Source organism: Wolffia australiana, chromosome 10 (genome assembly GCF_029677425.1).
Source record: "Wolffia australiana isolate 7733 chromosome 10, ASM2967742v1".
Taxonomy (NCBI): domain Eukaryota; kingdom Viridiplantae; phylum Streptophyta; class Magnoliopsida; order Alismatales; family Araceae; genus Wolffia; species Wolffia australiana.
The window spans coordinates 13,100,533-13,118,456 of record NC_135844.1 but is presented as its reverse complement, the minus strand read 5'-3'; the positions used below and the strand labels follow the sequence as shown (position 1 = coordinate 13,118,456).

Here is a 17,924-nt window from a genome sequence, read left to right as displayed (position 1 = left end):
GTATTTAATAATCCAACATTTTGCAATACTTATTCATAACATCTTGGATGACTATTGATTTTATTATATTCTAGAATTTTTATTTTTCTACCTTATCAATATCATTCATAAACAATTTTGTTACCTTTAATATTTTAGTATATTCTTGTATAAGTGTCTTTTTTGTTTTCCTGATTATTAGCTACTACATTATTAATGTAGGATTTTAACTCTGTTAAGGCTTATATTCATTTGAGGCTTACTTTCCATTCGATCGTCATTATCATCTTCTGTTTCATTATCGGAGTAATTCCTACTTGATGACACATGTTCTTGATATCCTTACTACCATTTGGTTGGAAAGCTTTCTAATCTTTGTATTGCCATCTTCTTATGTGAAAGTCTTCCATATCCTTTTGTTAGTCTAAAGACTTCACACAAATTAATTTTTTTTGTCAAATAAGAGTAAATTATCCTGTGTCACAATTTTATGAGATGCATTCTGGGAATCAGGAATAACAAGGATAAATGAGAAAAAAAATGAGTAATTGTTTTATGAGAAGGCATCACAGGCTCAATGATCACATATTTCTAGAATGCCTGATGCTTAGCTCCCTAAGAAAAGTAATAACTTTATCTCCCCACAGCCTGTTTATTATTTTCTGTGATGTGAAGGTCAATCTCACCTCTTGGTGTATGATCTCTAATAAATTAATATTTTACTTCACTATCCTCCATGTGAATACATAATAAGCACAGTAGGGTTATTGGCCATTGTTGGTATTGGTATTAGCACACAAAAATATATATTGTATTTAGTATTTCCCCATAGTATCCTAATTATTCTTTTGAAAACAGACTTTGAGCACAACTCAGTCTTCTACATAAACCAATACAATTTTGAATCTTAGGTTTCCATGAAATGAGACATCAGCCAAGAAATGAGCACATTCCTCTTGTGCTTTCTGGTTATCCTTGGAACTTTCAAAGTCTGACTCACAATAGTTAACTTACATAAGTTTTTTGTTCTTAGGGTAAAAGATTATGACATCGGTGGCAGCATTGATGTACCTATGTATTCTCATTAGTGCATTCAGACATGGCTCCTATGAACCACTATGGAATTAATGTCATTAAATGACCCAAAAGAGTGTGTCTAGTTGGTTGGATGTTTAATTAGGATCAGATTAGACCTTTATGCATGATAACCCAGAAAAATAATATATGTCGTTGTTAATTCTAGGATTAAATAACAAGTTTATAATGTTTCCTTACTAAGTATATATTTGAGTAAGGGTCAAACCATACAGAGCCAGAAATTAATTAGAATATTTTTCCATGTGATTATAAATTTACAGTTTTTTTAAGATAAAAAACTCTAACTCTAAGAGAAGCAATAGTTTTCTTGTTCTTTAAGCAAATGCAATGAAGGAAAACCTAAACAATAATGAGAATAACTTCAAAGATGAAATCTATTTAAATATTTTAATATTAAGAAATCAAAGAACAACTACTTAAAATAGCTTACAGTATTTGTTTTGGCAGAGGGCGCCAGGGTTTCCCATAGGAGCACCCTAGATGTGATGTGTTGGAGCTTGATAAGATGAAAATAGGGGTGAAAATTACGCGAGTTTTTTAGCCCTTGTCGTGATGAATTTTTGGCTTATGCAATAAAATTTATAAAACTCTACTTAATATGTATAGTGATAAGTATGAGTGTCGTCCAAGGGAGGCAAGTAGGAATTTCAATTGATTTTATTTTTGGTGTTTTAGATCCTAATTAGAGTGAATTTGATCTTCAACGAGGATCAAGTCACCCTAATTAGGTGAGAATTTAGAGAGGGGGATAGAAGAGATGAGAAGACTAGAAGAATTAAGGGCTCTAAATTTCCTTCTTTGATCCTAATTAAAGGATCCAAGAAGTCATTTAGAGAGGTTGAAAGAGGGTTTTGATGTCAGATTGGTTGGTTTTTTAGTTTGCTGATTCAGAAATGAAATGGGGAAACTTTAATCTCCTAAGAATTAAAACTAATTTTTTAGAGTTTTTTATTAATGTGCACTCAGAATAGCTAGGTGAATCTCTCAATCTCTCCTCTCAATCTCAGTAAGGGCTTGTACGTTTCGCTCAAGCCTAGCGGTTTAGAAGTTCATACCAAGATCAAGAAAAATGAAGAAGAAATGTCACTAAAACAACATCCAAATACACTAAAAGTTCAAATACAACAAGCAAAATGGTACCAGATAGGTTGATCCAAGCTAGAGCTCCTCCCTGTCTTGCAGCTGTGATAGAGCACCATCAAGAATGAGCCCATCCTCTCGAAATTCAGCTTTTATACCTAGGTCACATGGTGAAAATCACCATTTTACCCCCGTTTAGTAATTAATTTTTATCTATCAATTTAGGCTAGATCTGAATGATCCAACCATACAGATAGAAAGAGGGGGTCAAGACGAGCAAATCCATAAAAAAATCATCTCAATCGGATATCAGGATCAAAAGTTATTAATAAATCAATTTTAAACCAATTGAGTCCATTGGATTTAAAATTGATTTATTTATTAATACACGCAATGACGTGTCGACTTCCCATTGGCTGCGGCGTTTCAACTCCTTTGGCGGGCACTCTCTCATCGCGCCACGTACCCCTGACGAGAGAGTAAAAAAAAATTAAATTTTCATTAGTGCGCATTTTGCGTACGTTTTGATATGCACGCACACGTGCGTTTTTTCGTTCCTTTGCCTACTTGTGTGTCGCCACGTCACCGCCCGTGCACGCGCATTGTATGCGCCGCACGGGCGGTGAACTTACCTCCTGCCACATACACATGTGCGATCGCCGTTGGATTTTTATCCAACGGCTAAAGTTGCGCCACGTCGACAAGGCGGGAGGCTCTTTGCATTTTTTTTCAAGAAAGCCCTTAATAAAACAAGCAATTGTAAACGAACGCCGCCCAAAATATTCTTGTATATGCCCTTTCGGCACTCTCTCTCCTCCGATTTTTTCTAAAATTAATAATGCAATTGCAAATAAACCCTGAATGATTTTAAATTGGATCTTTACGCTTGCCGTGGCGACCGAGAGCTGTTTTCAAGGTCTTTTTGCAACGAAACGTTGCAAAAAGGCCCCGAAAAGTCTAGAAATTGCATAAATACATTTTTTTCTCTTATAAATATGCCCTTTTTAAATAGAATAAATGCATTTCTTCTTGAAATAAATCCCAGAAAATTCCAAAAAATTCGTAAAAAATTCTAGAAAATTCTAGAAAATTCCCTGATTAATTCCCATGTTGATAAATGTCGAAATAAACTTTTTAATGTGCCATTTTCTTCCAAAAATAATTATTTCGAGCTTCAATAAATCCTTACAAATTCATATAATTAACAGAAAATTAGGGAAAAATCAGAAATTACTTGGAAGCATTATTTTCGTGTAAATATATGATAACAACCCAATTTTAAGCCTTTTAAATGCATAAATCATGCTAATAACATGAAATAAAGACCGAAATTAGGGTGTTATCAGAGCCGAAAAACATGTGATGGATCTCTGGTTTTTCAGTTCAGTAAAATGCAATAACTTGAGTTGTAGAATGAATATTTGAGCACCGTTGAGGGCATTAGCAAGCCCTGGATCTTGGCTGTTACATTCTTAATTTCAAGACAGAAAAATTGAATGTGGATGGAAAAAACATCTGAGAATGCACAAACCTTTGGTGTTACTCCCTTTGGGGCCAAGGATGCACTTTTCTTTAGTTTCCTCCAAACTTGATTATCTGATTCCCTTGTTCACTCAACCTGATACTCAAACAGAGTGGATCTAAGAAATTCTGCTGCACTCAAGGCTGCCACAGCTAGAGAATGACGGTATCGGTCTCAGTATCAGTTTTGGCCAATACCTACACCTATTCCTAAACTTTGGTATAGTCTCGGTTTGGTCAGTGTTCGGTTTTGGTTCGGTAAAATCTATATGTTCGTTTACATGCCTCTGAAAAATTCATATTGAAAGTTAAAAAAATTAAAGTCAAAATTCAGGTAAAAATACTAATTAAAAGAGTTAAACAAACAACTGGACTACGTAAAGATTCCATTTTTCCATGGATTCTCTAAAGAATCAAAGGCAAAACTGTATTTGTGCACATTTATATATTTATATTTAAATTTATGTATTTAGATTGTAATATATTTACATATTCATATATTTAAATATATAGGTATTTACACAATTACATGTCAAATTGTTTTCATTTTTGTGTAGTTATGTATTTGACTATTAACATATTCCTGTCCTTTGTGTATTTTTGTTTTTATATTATTTGTGTATTTTTATATTTATGTTATTTTAATATTTACATTATTTTGTATTTATGTTTTTTTGTATTTATTTTATTTTCATATTTCTACATTACATATATATGTTATTCGTGTCTTTATGTGATTTAGGTAGTGGTGTATTTTTTCTTATATGTTGTTTGTGTAATTATATTATTTTCATATTTCATTAATTTTTATTATTTGGATATTTTATACTTTTTGGATTCTTAATAGTTTTATTAGAAATATCTCTGCAAACCGAAGTAGCGCAGTTTGTCTTAAAACATTGAAGTGGTGACGGACCCAGCTACAATTCCCATTATCAACATATTTTTTCAATACAATAATAAAAATACTTTTTCCCATACAATATTTGGGCCAGTTTTTGGTTCTGTTTTCGTGTGAAACCAAACCCGGTATTGAACCTTTGGTAAACCCAATATTCCAAACCTACGGTATCGGTTTGGTTTGATTTTACCGAATTTTGGTAAAAAATGGCCATCCCAAACCACAATAGAGTTTGGAACAGAAATTCGGGATAGCTACAAATGGGAGAAAAGGGGTTTAAATAAGGACCTTAGATTCTCAATGTGATAAACCTAGAATTTGTGGCCAGGATTTGGAAATATGGCCAATCAATTTCGTATCCCCCTTTATAGGAAAGAAACAACAACCACCCACTTGAACTTCTCTTTAAAAATAGGCCTCTCCTTTGACAGGCTTAAGCTCCTTTGGGATCTAGACTAGGCCTGCTCCACAGTGGCTTCATTGTACTTTAGATCCCTCTCTTCTACACCATTTATATTCCAATTACCTAAGTCCTGTTATAAATGAAGCTCCAAGGAAATCACAAGAAAAATGAACTACTTGATTCAAGCAAATTAAGTGGGGTCAGTGCATAAATCATTAAACCCTATTAGTAAGGACCAATTATAAAACTGAGTGCTAATTTGATTTTTAAATGAATAAGTGATACTTTTGCATATTCTTGATATAAATTGTAATATAAATCATGAAAATACATATTTATCACTATATATTTGATGTCCTAAATGTATAAATTGTAAACATTTTGATCATCTATGTTTGGGTCTACCTTAGGGCTCATTGGGCAGCCATTGGTCCAGCACTCCATTGTGAAACATTTTGAAAAATTCGTTTGTGTATTTCTTCTAGCATATAAAAATATGTTCCTTTTTTCAACGAATTTAAATCATGTGAAACTTTTAAAACACTCTCATAAGACTCGTCTCCAAATATTTAGGCATGAATTACAACAATTATTTCCAGAACTTTGGAGTTTTAATTTTAAAGATGATGTCCTCAACATAGATATAGACTAGCATGAGCTAAAGTTATGTGCTATTAGTAAAGAAAGTGGTGTTTATCTTACCTCCTGCCATGCAAAGTTAAGTAAATCCAGAAATTCTTATTCTATGATCCACTCACGCACTTCAGGCCCGATCCAATATTGAGCTGACTTTTTATTATTTCGATGATAGCTAGGTTTATAATCAATTTTTTAGGTTAAGATTAAACGATGTTCCTTAAATAATCTATTGTGTAACTATTAATTTAGTATGATTTTTAAAAAATAGAATCATTATTAGTCAAGCGTATTTTGGAAATTTACAATATTCTTACTTCATGGACATGCCATGTGGCACCATCTGATTAGAATGATAGCCCTACATCCACACCACCACCATTATAGCAGTTCAAATATATCATCTTTGTGACCTCATCCTCCTACCGCCATGACATCCACGTGCGCAACATATGCCCATCAATTGCCATTACATCAGAAATCCAATTTTGGACTGCCGATTTTCATACAATGTACCAATAGACATCCCCTTTATTCTATTTCCAAGGGCATGCTATTATCACCTCAGCTGTCTAGTGCATTCTCTTCTCATATTTATTTTTGTCTCGTTGGAAATCTAAATCAATAGATTTCATCTAAAATTAATTTCACTCAGTTCTTTGTTTATTTTCTTTGTCAAACCTACATCCAAACTTTTCCTATATTTTAGGCAACGCCCCACTCATGTTTTGTTTATTTACTTTTTTTAGCCATTTTATGAGCAAGTGATAACATCAAATAGATGTGTATGATAATGTGAATTTTTCCATATCTCTTGATGAAAATTATACAAAGACTGCCCTCTATGCATTGTTTCTTGTTAAAATTTGGAATTTTAGTAAAGATTTAAGTATTAATAGTAACCCCATTGATTCCATTGAAGCCAAATGGTTATGTTCTCACAATTTATCGAGTTTTTATGAAAGCAAGGACTTTGGTGAATTTTAAAGAGATCTAATGGAAAATAAATGGGAGAAAAGAAGAATCCTAAAGTCATCATCTGGCCTAGATGACAAAGACCAAGACAACACCTGGATCACAAAGTGTGGCCCAATATACAAAAGGAGGACTTAAGACCCAACTCAAGAATTTTTCGAAACCAGCATAAATGGAAGCATGCTTTGTGGATCTCATAAAATTTAGACCTGGAAGTTTTTATCCAGATCTGGAAAATAAAGACACAAGCATTTAGGGCTACCATGAAAGTCATCCAATGTCTCTAGTTCCAATCGACCCATTCCGAGGGCTATGTGCTTTGGAACACTTCTATTTTATCCTATTTATGTCATTTGTAATTTTAAGCTTTAGATTTTTCTCCCAAAATCTTTTAGCAAAGAGTGGTCTGGTGAAGATTCTGTAGGTAGCTTTGCTCATCACTGAGGGTATCGTGGGGTAAACTGCGGCTGGTAGTGGTGTGCGGCAGCAATGTTTAGTGACATTGAATAAGCACAAATGAGATTTGGAATGGAGTGTTTAGATGGATTTAGTCTTTATGGAAATTTTTAGGATATCCATCATAACAATTACTCGTCAGAAAGGTGAGAAAACTCTGATGAAAAAGATGTAAGGTCTCACTAACTTTGTTGTGACATGCCCAACATGCCGAATGGTGATTTTTCTTTTAAAAAAAATGATCAACTCTATGAATTCAAATTACTCATACTCCTTGGACAAGGATGGAACCAAGTAAATTGTTGAATTAAGTTGGCCAAAAACGGTTGGGGGAAAAACAAAAGAGAGGAGATCAAACAAAGGGGATCTCATGATAAATGCATCAGATCTTGAATATTGAAGGCCCTAGATTTCTAGATATTGAAGCCTTAGATTTATATACTTAGATTTTGAGTCCTCCATTTCAACCGTTTTCAAAATGTGCTTGATTTTTCCTTAGATTTTCCTTTCATACTCTGAGCCTCTTTCTTTGTTGTGATTCATGAGCTGGGTATTCCCTCAGGTCCAAGTTATGTCTTGTATTTTGAACCGGGAGATTAGAGGGGTAGAAAATTTATATTTTTCCATACGATACACATCTTTGCTGGTCCAAGTATTTGGTTGCATTTTGCCCAGTTTCTAAATATGCTTGATTCAGTCTGAAAATTATATTTTTAATGGTACAAGCTTCCTGAGCTTGTCCAGATCATGATCTGCGCTTTTCCCACTAGTACAGGTATGGGCTGGGATTCTCTGTTTCTTAAGGTTTGACTCCAACAAATTCTCCTTGAATCTAACTAAAGGCAGGTATCTAAAATAAACTACAAAGTATGGGAATTTATCCACTTGAGTCAAATGATTCAAATGGAGTAAGTCTAATATATTAGTCAAATCATAAAATTAGGACTTTATGAAACTTGATTTTATCTATTCTAACCAAAAAGGATGAAAAAAATGTGTGCATAACCAAATATAAATAAAAAATGTAACACAATACCCCAAAAATATAAAATTTAATTAAATAATATACTTTGGAATGTTTAAGTTTAAGTGTCTACTTGAAACTTGACTGATTCGGTGATAACATACATTTTAGATGATTATGTTAACATTTTTATTTGCATGAAGTTGATTATATATGCGTGATATCAACCCAAAAGGATTAAATCTATTTTTGGAGTGATATTTTGAAATTTATCATTTTAACGTCTTTTTAATGGTTCATATGACATCAAATTCTGAGAGAACATAATCTTTTGAGTTGGAATATATTTTTCCCTGAACTTTTTATCATTATATTCAAAGATAGACCATTTTTAAATTCCAAATAATTTTTTGTACATTTCTATGAGTTAATATCTAATTTTAATATTATTTAATGGCTTTCTGTCATTTTTGAGACTTCCTATATTGGAGAGAAAATCACTTGGCTAAGAATGATCCAAATTCAAATTCCGATAAATTACAGTCCAAGAGTTCCAAGCTGAAATTTTATGTTGAGCTTCCTTTTCTCGATACTTTCTGTTGATATGGTGGGATATATAAATACAAACTCAGATTTTTGTAATAGCTATCTTTAAGCTCACTTCCTCCTAGATGCGCAGATTTAAGGGGAGTGAGATTGTAAAGATCCATCAAGGGTGTTCTTGCTGTGTTGAGTGCTTGGGGAGAAGTGGAAAGGCTGATATGCAATAGAAAAGTGCTTTGATCTTGATGTAAATAAGGGGATCTAGGTTAGCTTCTAGCCTTACACTGGTTTTTTCCTTCACAGCCCTTTAATTAGATCTACATCCTTATTTTCGTCATCAGATTGTAATCACCATCCACCATCGTATCAACCTACAACAGTCATTCTGATGTAGACCTCGATCTCGTCACCTTCATCTTGTATAAAAACTCTAAATCATCTAGTCCATCGCCCTCTTCTTCATCTCATAACCACCTATCCGTTCTTCCATCATAACCATTAATTTGGTAATTATCCTTTCTTCTTACATCATTCTATTTCACCCCCGTCTATCAAATCCACTCACATCTATTCAGCCACCTCATCATCCTATCTTCTTATTCATCTTCTACATCCATCATCACTTCAGATCTTTCTCTCCCATTTCCATTTAATCTATCCATGCCTTCCTACCTATTCCTCATATCATTAATCATGTCATCCTTATTAAAGAAATATTATTATCCTCTCACCACCATGTTTTCATCACATCACAATCTCCTTATTTATACATATGTCCTCTCATCGCTCTTGAATCATCATTAAACGAATATTTAAACCCAAATATATGTTCCCTGTGAAGAGGATCCATGCTCATGACTAACTAGTCAAAATATTCTATGATTAAAGTTTTCTAAATTATTAATGATAATATCAAATACCAACAGCAAATTAACACCTCAAAATTTGACTTCATCTTTAGGTCATGAGGAGAGCATAAATATGATCACCAAATTGGTGACCTGATATCGGTTGAGGTATAAACACAAATACCTTGTTGGAGAAAACCTAATCTATTTATTAAAAATTTATCTATAACTTTATCACTGAAAACTTTAATTATTATATTTAAAATGAATTTCATAAAATGGGACAATACGCATGTAACAATGAGGTTCACTAAGTGGATGATAATACAGTGATCACATGCTGATCCACCATTTTTGGTTAGTTCCTCCCTTGTCTCATCCTTAAACCTTAATGATATATTTTAGTGTCGTGGCTTTTAGAACTCTAAATAGATATCTTTGGATTTCACATTTTTCATCATAAAATATTTCTGACATATGAATTTGTTTTTGGTAACATGCATTCAAAACCTATATTTTATTTTATTGAGATGTTCATACTAGGACCATATGTGGCACTTTCTTACATTATGGGTATGTTTGTTATATTTTTATACAGAAAATATGAAATAACCGTTGACTCCATAATGCTTTTACTTTTTTTAATATGACATCCTTCTCTCCCTTCCCAATCGTAGAAGATATATTTAATTGTTCTGATGGAATGAAATATCGTGGGTGCTTGTTATTGTCATATATTAGCAGCCAAAAGTTTCATCAAATGGTCCATGGTTTCATGAAATTAGTTTTTGATTGAGAAGATACATATATATTTATATGTATCTTCAGCGGCCTTGATGAGGATGAACAAATCAAAATGATCTGCGGTGGAAGACTTGAACTAATCAAAATGACATCATTAAAATCATGAAATTATGCATGTGTGCAGCGATCACGTCCGTGATTTCTTGGGTCATGATGGGAGATAAGTTGAGCTGCTCAAGTGTGCAGCTTCTAGATGTATCCACACAGTCCTCGGCATGCCAATTCTACTTCTTCTCATTGCCGAGCCTCGTTCAACCTCGATCGTCATCATTACACTGTCCCAATCGCATCAGGAATGGAGAGGAGTAATAATGGTGGGAAAGGAGAAGAAGGAGAAGGCCCTTGATGAATTCTGGCGCAGGTGAATTTTTTTCACTGCCTTCCCCTATTTATACTAAGTGGGTATATTTTGTAAAAAAACCATAAACTTAAGTATATTTTTCGACGTCCAAAAAACCATTTGTGTGTGACCCTCTATGCTCGTGTATTAGTCTAGTTAATGACACGAGCAGCCCAATAACCTTTATTGGCCATAAAAATTAATTAACTATATCATCATATAGAATAATTAACACCAGATTGATTTAACCCAATAGATAGGTTGAGTCTCCAATATGTGGGTTGCCGAGCTACAACTCATGCTCAAGACCTGTTGGACAAAGGATTGTGTATTGACTCACTCATGGAACCTGTTTGCCATTGGTTACTCTGTGTGTATAGTCCATCATCCACTTGACACCTGTAGGATGAATTAGGGTAAGGTCAATTATCAAACCCTTATCGGCCATTCAAATTAGTACTGATGCGTTCGGAAATCATCAGAGAACTATTCTCTGATATTTCACTGCCTCACCCAAGGACTTCATTGCATCATCTTCCGTGAGCTGCCACCTCTTATATTGAAGACAATCCCATATTGATCACTCAATTGTCTTTGTGAACTTCTTAATGCACCCAAAATCAGACTATTTAGAATCCCGTGATTATGGACACGTAGGTCATAGTCAAAGTACAACTATTCATCCACAAGATGTATTTGGGTGTCTCAGATCTAAGAACCACTTACACAACCATGACGTGAATCAACCTGATTAACAGTTTGCAATAATGCCATTCAAGGATTTGCACGGATCAATTCAGTGAACTCTTTCCACTAAAGAGGACCCATTATCTATCCTTACTGTCTCTACACTAATGGCTATGGAAATGGCCATACTCTTCTTATGAGTGAGGCTAGATTGTGTTATTGTATCCGGATACTTTGATGTCCTTCTTAAGTATCCTTCGAATATAAATATTTAGAACACATACTTAATGACTAGTGATATCCGTAGTATGATCTCATCATAATTCAGTAATTCTGATCATGTATTCATGAACTTCATTATATACATCACAACATGCACTATAATAAATATTTCTATTAATGAACATCAAACGACAAATGGAATGTGTGACTGGCTTGCAGGACACATATATTTCCATCATGAGATAGAGACGGAGGGGGAGAGAGATATAGGGATAAAGAGATAAAGTGATAAAGATAGAGAGAGACATAGAGAGAGGGAGAGAGAGAGGAAGGATGAGAGAGGGAGGGAGAGAGGGATAGAGAGAGAGGGACTAAGGGCGAGAGATAGGTAGGGAGAAAGGGATAGAGAGAGAGGAAGAGAGAGAGCAAGAGAGAGGGAGAGATAGGGAGAAAGAAAGAGAGAGAGAGGTAGAGGAGAAAGAGACATGGAGAGAGAGGCAAAGACTGTAAATGCTCTTGTAGAAGAAGAAGTGAACAGAGAAGAAGATGAAGAATGGTGGTAGATGAAAAGGAGAGAAGAAAGACACCAGATGTGATGGACTATTTGATCGTTGTTTTTAATTAAGTCAGTGTAGTATAAGTTGGTTTGTATTTATAGATCATAGAGTAAATAATATTAACGGCTAGTTTTAGGAAGTTATAACTTGACGGTTGTAACTTCCTTTATAGATTTAATTTTTATCCTTAGATTCATTTGAATATTATTTAATCCTATCTAGATTTAATCGTAACTACTAGATTTATCCAATCTAGATTTAATCATAAGAATATATGTTTTCTTTATTAAATATTGGGTGTTTCTTTCTCATAATGAGTACAGGTTTATGTTCAATTCTTACTAGTGTACTGTTATCTAGAATCCTATTGGTAGATGACGATGCTGACGTGCCGTGTGTGTTTCTGATTCCTCTTTACCACCCCCCTTTGAAACAAAGATGACGTTTAGCCTGGATCGTAGCTATCAGAATCTTGGTTGGGGAAGTGGCTTAGTCATACCATGTACGATTCATCCATGACTTATGATGAATCTGATTTTGAGACGCTTGGCAAAAACCTTTACCCCAACAAAATGAAAATCAATCACGATATGCTTCATTCATGCATGAAATACTGGATTATTGGTCAGATAGGTGGTGCCAATATTGTCACGCCAGAGCGTAGATGTAGATGATGGTATGATTTCAAGCTCTGTGAGAAGATAATTAATCCATATGACTTAAGATGCCACATTTTCCAAAGCTTTATGTTCTTCTTCAGTACTAGATCTACCTATAGTAGATTGCTTTTTTGAGCTCCACGAGATCAAATTTTTACCCAGAAATACTAAATAACCACTAGTAAATCTTCTATCACTTTGATTTCTTGCCCAATCACCATCACTAAATGCATTTATGGATAAAGTGGAGTCAGAATGAAAAATAAGACCATGTATAATACTTCCTGTAAGATAACAAAGTAAGTGCTCTCCAGTCACCACCAGTTGGTTTATGCATCTTCTGACATGCTTTGTTTACAGCAAAAGCTATGTCAAGACCAATTAAAGTGAGATATTGAAGACTTCCAACCAAACTTCTATAAGTAGAATAGTCTAATAATTCAGAAGAATTACTCAAGGGACAAGGTGTGGGCAATGGTTTGCTGTTTTCCCGATTAGCAATTTTTAAGAGGGAATAAATGTATTTGACTGTGATAGAATAAATGCATTTCTGAGTTTAATGAGCTCAATTCCAAGAAAGTAAGGTGCCGGTCAAAGATCTTCAATATCAAATTGGGATTGAAGATCTGTAATTAGTTTAATGATGACAAAGTGTTCAGGCTAAAATAATTAAAATGTCAACAAAATAAATAAGAATAAAAGTTGATGTGAGTGGATCAGACTTGTAAATTTTGTCCCAAGCCTCAAGACTCCTGTCTTGACTTCCCCATAAAATTTTGTAATTTTATGACCATCAAAAGTCAACCTTGACCTGAAGAGTCAACACACTAGGGAAATCATTAGATTCATATCCCACTTGACTCAATGAGTCAAGTGGGGGTTAGAAATATCCCTCAAATCCTCTTAAAAGTAAATCCCAAACTGTGTAACTTGTGAAATGCATCTCAAAGCATTGATGGAAACATTAATTAAGTAGAAAATGTAAGCTTTTTAATCATTGTGAAAGTGAAAAGGCATGATCTCATTACTATGCAAAATAAGCATTTTTGGCAATGTTGTACTTACTTTTAGGAGATTTAAGATGAATAATACATTGAAATGACTACCCTTAGTTGAGTTGATCAAATATCCCCCAGCTTAAAATGTTGCTAGTCCCTAGCAGTACCAAGGGAAGATACATTCTAGGACCATTGACTTTTGAGCATCTTCATCAAAGACCTTTTAAGTAAATTCCCCTAAAAGAAAAGTCATATAGGAAAAACTTCCTACTCAAGTCAGTATATGGGATGAAGATTTTTCTCTGAAGAATTCAATCTCCTGCCTGGGATAATGAAGACATTTCATGCTCATATAGAGAAGAAAAAGGTTTCAAAAATATTTCCCCACCCTAATTTTATGAGACTTTTTCCCTTCGGCTAGTAAAAACTTATTTGGGCTAAGCGGCTAGTAGAGCTCCCATCCACTATCTGCATGATTATTTTTATTTTTTGTGATGTGAATTGCCTTCTTGCATGACACTTATTTGCGGCCAAGCCACTTATTCAATGTGTCCTTGCAATTGGCTTCACTTATTCAAAGGTGTGCAGATGTGTTGGGGTGAACATGCATGACACTTATTTGCAGCCAAGCCACTTATTCAAGATACATGTGTCTTTGCATTTGTTTCACTCTACAGCATAGTTCCCATAAAGATAATACTTGCCGTAAGGTTTTATGCTCTTTATTATAGGGTGGGTCAAAGAAGGGTTAAGATTAGAACTTGAAAATCAGATTTTTCTATGAGACATGAATATTTCCATCATCTACCAAACTGGGGAAGACATCCCCTTAGAGAATCTTGCCCAATATCTAAAGACTGAGTTGACTCTCTTTTAGGTGATCTTATCAGGGTGATACTATGAAATCTTTCTTCTCCTAGACATGTTATTTCCCTTTTGGCTCATGATTGAGGATGCTAGTCAACATTTCTTGCTTGGAGTATATAAGAATGCAAAAAAAAAAAATCATGTTTTCAAAAAATCACCTAATGTCATGTTCTCCCCCCTGGAATCATGCTATCCCCCCTATTTAATGCATGCAATGTCCCTATTGCATAAAAAAAGATAAAATAAAAGGGAAAGGAAGTTGCAAACTGTGCATTTATTCGTGTTGTTGTTCATTTCCCAAACTTGCTGATTACTTTATTCCTGAAAAACAAACTACAACTTAAAGAAAAAGGTTAACAATAAATGCAGATTATTTGCTTACCTGGGGACTCCACTAGGTGGATATGCAATTGCTCTTTAACAGGTTCATCTTGTAGATAGGGCTTAAGCCATATCTACAAGAAGAGTAGTGCCCACCTCCTAGACTTGAATAACAAAACCTCGAACTGTCCTTTTGTTCCTTTTTGTTCAGGTAAAGTGAGGATTTGAGGTCTAATCCTAGGTCTGGAGGTTTAGGAGGGATTTTTGGTTCGTCTTCTTTGTTATAAAGATCCTCTACTCCTAAGGGATGCGTTTTGAGTATACATTTACCTTCAGCATCTATTTCGGAAAAACTGATTTTCGCTTTCCTTCTAGGATGCTTTAAAGGTCTATTGATATTCATCTGAGAATTTTCATCCCCTTTCTTCAAATCCACTATTCCTTTTTCAAAGTGAAGAACTGTCCTAGGTGTTAATAACAATGGCCAACCTTGGATAATTGGAACTAGGCTTAGGGCTTCCTTAACATTCACTTCAGTTACAATAAAATCATTAAGGAGGCTACATTGTTTTACTTTAATCACCATATCCTCTAATAATCTTGTAGGCCTCCTAAGTGATCCATCAGCTAATAATAAGTCCATGTAGGAGTCTTTTAACTCCCCAGTTTTATACTAGCTTTGAAATCTAACAGTATTCTAGTAAATCTCCTTCCTCTAATTTCACAACTTATCAAACGAGATACAGGATCTTTTAACTCAGGTGGTATTCCTCTAATAAAGCTGGATGAGTTCACTATCATCTTTGCTACCTCCCTCTTCCTCTTATGGATGCATAAGTCTTCGATATATTTTTCAAAAAAGGGTGGAGTATCTATCATATCTTTCACAGAGATTTTTATGATGGCATCATGAAAGTTATCAGTGATTTGTTTATCATACTTTAGGATGGTCTTAGGTATTTCAAGGGCTGTGGGATATGGGACAGGTGGGAAGAGGGATCTAAGAGATCTTTACATGGTGCAGGTTCTTCCTCATCTACCTTTTTATCTCCTCTATCCTTAGTTGGATCCTGAAGTTCTTTGCCATTTCTTAATTGAGAAATGGATTGAATATCTTCTTGATCCACCTCTATGTCTTTTATTTCTAAATCATGAAATTCTCTATCAACAACACAAATATTTATAGGATTAATGCAAGTTTGTGTTGGGAAATGACCTGAATGGGAGTTGGAGTCAACTTTCTTACCTCCAATTTCGCCTTGGTTGTTTTGAAGAGTGCCTACCAGAACCTTGATCTGCTGCTGATTTGCCATGGTGGCTTTAATTTGTAGCTCCATCATCTGTGCTAATCCCTGAATCATGGAACTCATTTTATCTAGAGAGTCAGTTGTACCTTGATTATTTGCTATTTGCGCATTTGGTGCTTGATAAGGAGATTTCTTGAAAGTGAGGCTGTGGGGGCCTAGCGTAGGGAATACCATGCTGGATAAGTGGTTGAGCTTGAAATGGGGCCTTGGTGGATTGGTTGAAGACTGGTCTTTGATGAAAGGCTTTAGAGTTCCGCTGCTCATTCTATTGCTGTTGGCTGGAGTAGATCACCTGTACTTCTTCGTCCTGCTGGCATGCTCCATCCTCATGATCTTTTCTGCGACACATTGAACAAATCTTTGCCAGGACTAATGGTGAGTTATTCTGCACTAGTCCTTTTACTATAGTGGTTAGCTCTTTTAATTGCTCTTGGACCCCCATATCATCTCTTTCTTGAATAGATGATATATTTCTCCTAATTTTTCTTCCATTATTGCTTTCATTAATTTTTTGGAAGTCAATCTCAGCAACTCTTTCAATAATTTCCATCACCTCATCCTCATATGCATTATAAAAGTATCCCCCAGCCGATTGATCTACTTTAAGTTGGTTCACCTCACTCAGTCCTTCATAAAAATTTTTAGCTAACTTGGACTCCGTGATGTCATGGTGAGGACATTCTCTACATAAATCATTGAACCTCTCCCAAACTTCACTAAAATTTTCATCTTTGTGTTGACAAAAGTTCTCAATCTCCCTAATGCATGCCGTAGTTCTAGAGTGAGGGAAGAATTTAAGTAAAAATTTACTTTCAATTTCTTCCCAACTGGACAAGGTTACTCCCAATTTTAGATACCAATCCTTTGCTTTGTCCTCTAGAACATGATGAAAGTAAAACATCTTAACATGATCGGTTGAAATTCTGGGCATGCATTGAGATGAGCAAATCATGGTATAATTGTCTAAGAAATAATAAGGATTTTCATGGTAATTTCCAAAAACTTTAGGAAGGTAAGTAAGCAACGTGTTATCAACTTTGAATCTAACTCCATTTGGAAGATTTAAAGCAATAGATATAGATTTTCTGACAGCCCTTGGACTTACCTTCTCTAGCAGAGTCTTTCTTTGAGGATTGCAAGGTAATTGGAACCTATGCTGATCTTAGCGATTTCCCTCCATCCTTTTGTTGTGGCTTTTGGCAAATTCTTCGTTTAGATTGTTCTCTTCTTTGTCTTGTGTCCTAAAAGTCTTCTTTTGGGACCTGGTTAACACCAAAAACTCAAAAGGAAAGATGAGATTACACTTGTTAAGGGTAAAGTTACCCTTAACAAGAAACAGAGTAAAACCAATTGAAACTCAATCCAACAAACTACACGTTGCTCCCCGGCAACGGCGTCATTTGATTGGTCAAAACTAAGGGTTATAATTGATCTTAAGTCGTTTGTAAGGATAGTTAAGTACCGATCAACAATTTTATTTCCTTACTAGTAGTATTTTAGTAAGGGTCGATCCCTTAGGGAGCTAGGTATCTAGTTAGGATGAATTTCAATTAGTATTTCAAGTTCAAGATTTGTATAAACCTCATTTGTAATGTTTTTAGTGATTAAGCAGGTTTATGTTCAATTAATAAAGATGATATGAATTTTAGCATGTGTGAAAAAATTTCTGTAGGAAGCTTAGACCGAGAATGATTTTTGAGAATTTTTTCAGAATTTTTTATCGTCTCTAGGGAGAAATAAAAAATTCTGAATTTAATT

The 17,924-nt window shown here is 34.6% G+C and overlaps 1 non-coding gene across 1 annotated transcript; it reads left to right on the top strand.

Annotated features, from left to right (window-relative positions):
• The first annotated feature begins 16,828 nt into the window (after positions 1-16,828).
• On the top strand, positions 16,829-16,935 carry LOC144708980 (small nucleolar RNA R71). The gene has a single exon (XR_013582927.1). It is a non-coding gene; the product is annotated as a small nucleolar RNA R71 (small nucleolar RNA).
• Positions 16,936-17,924: the final 989 nt, after the last annotated feature.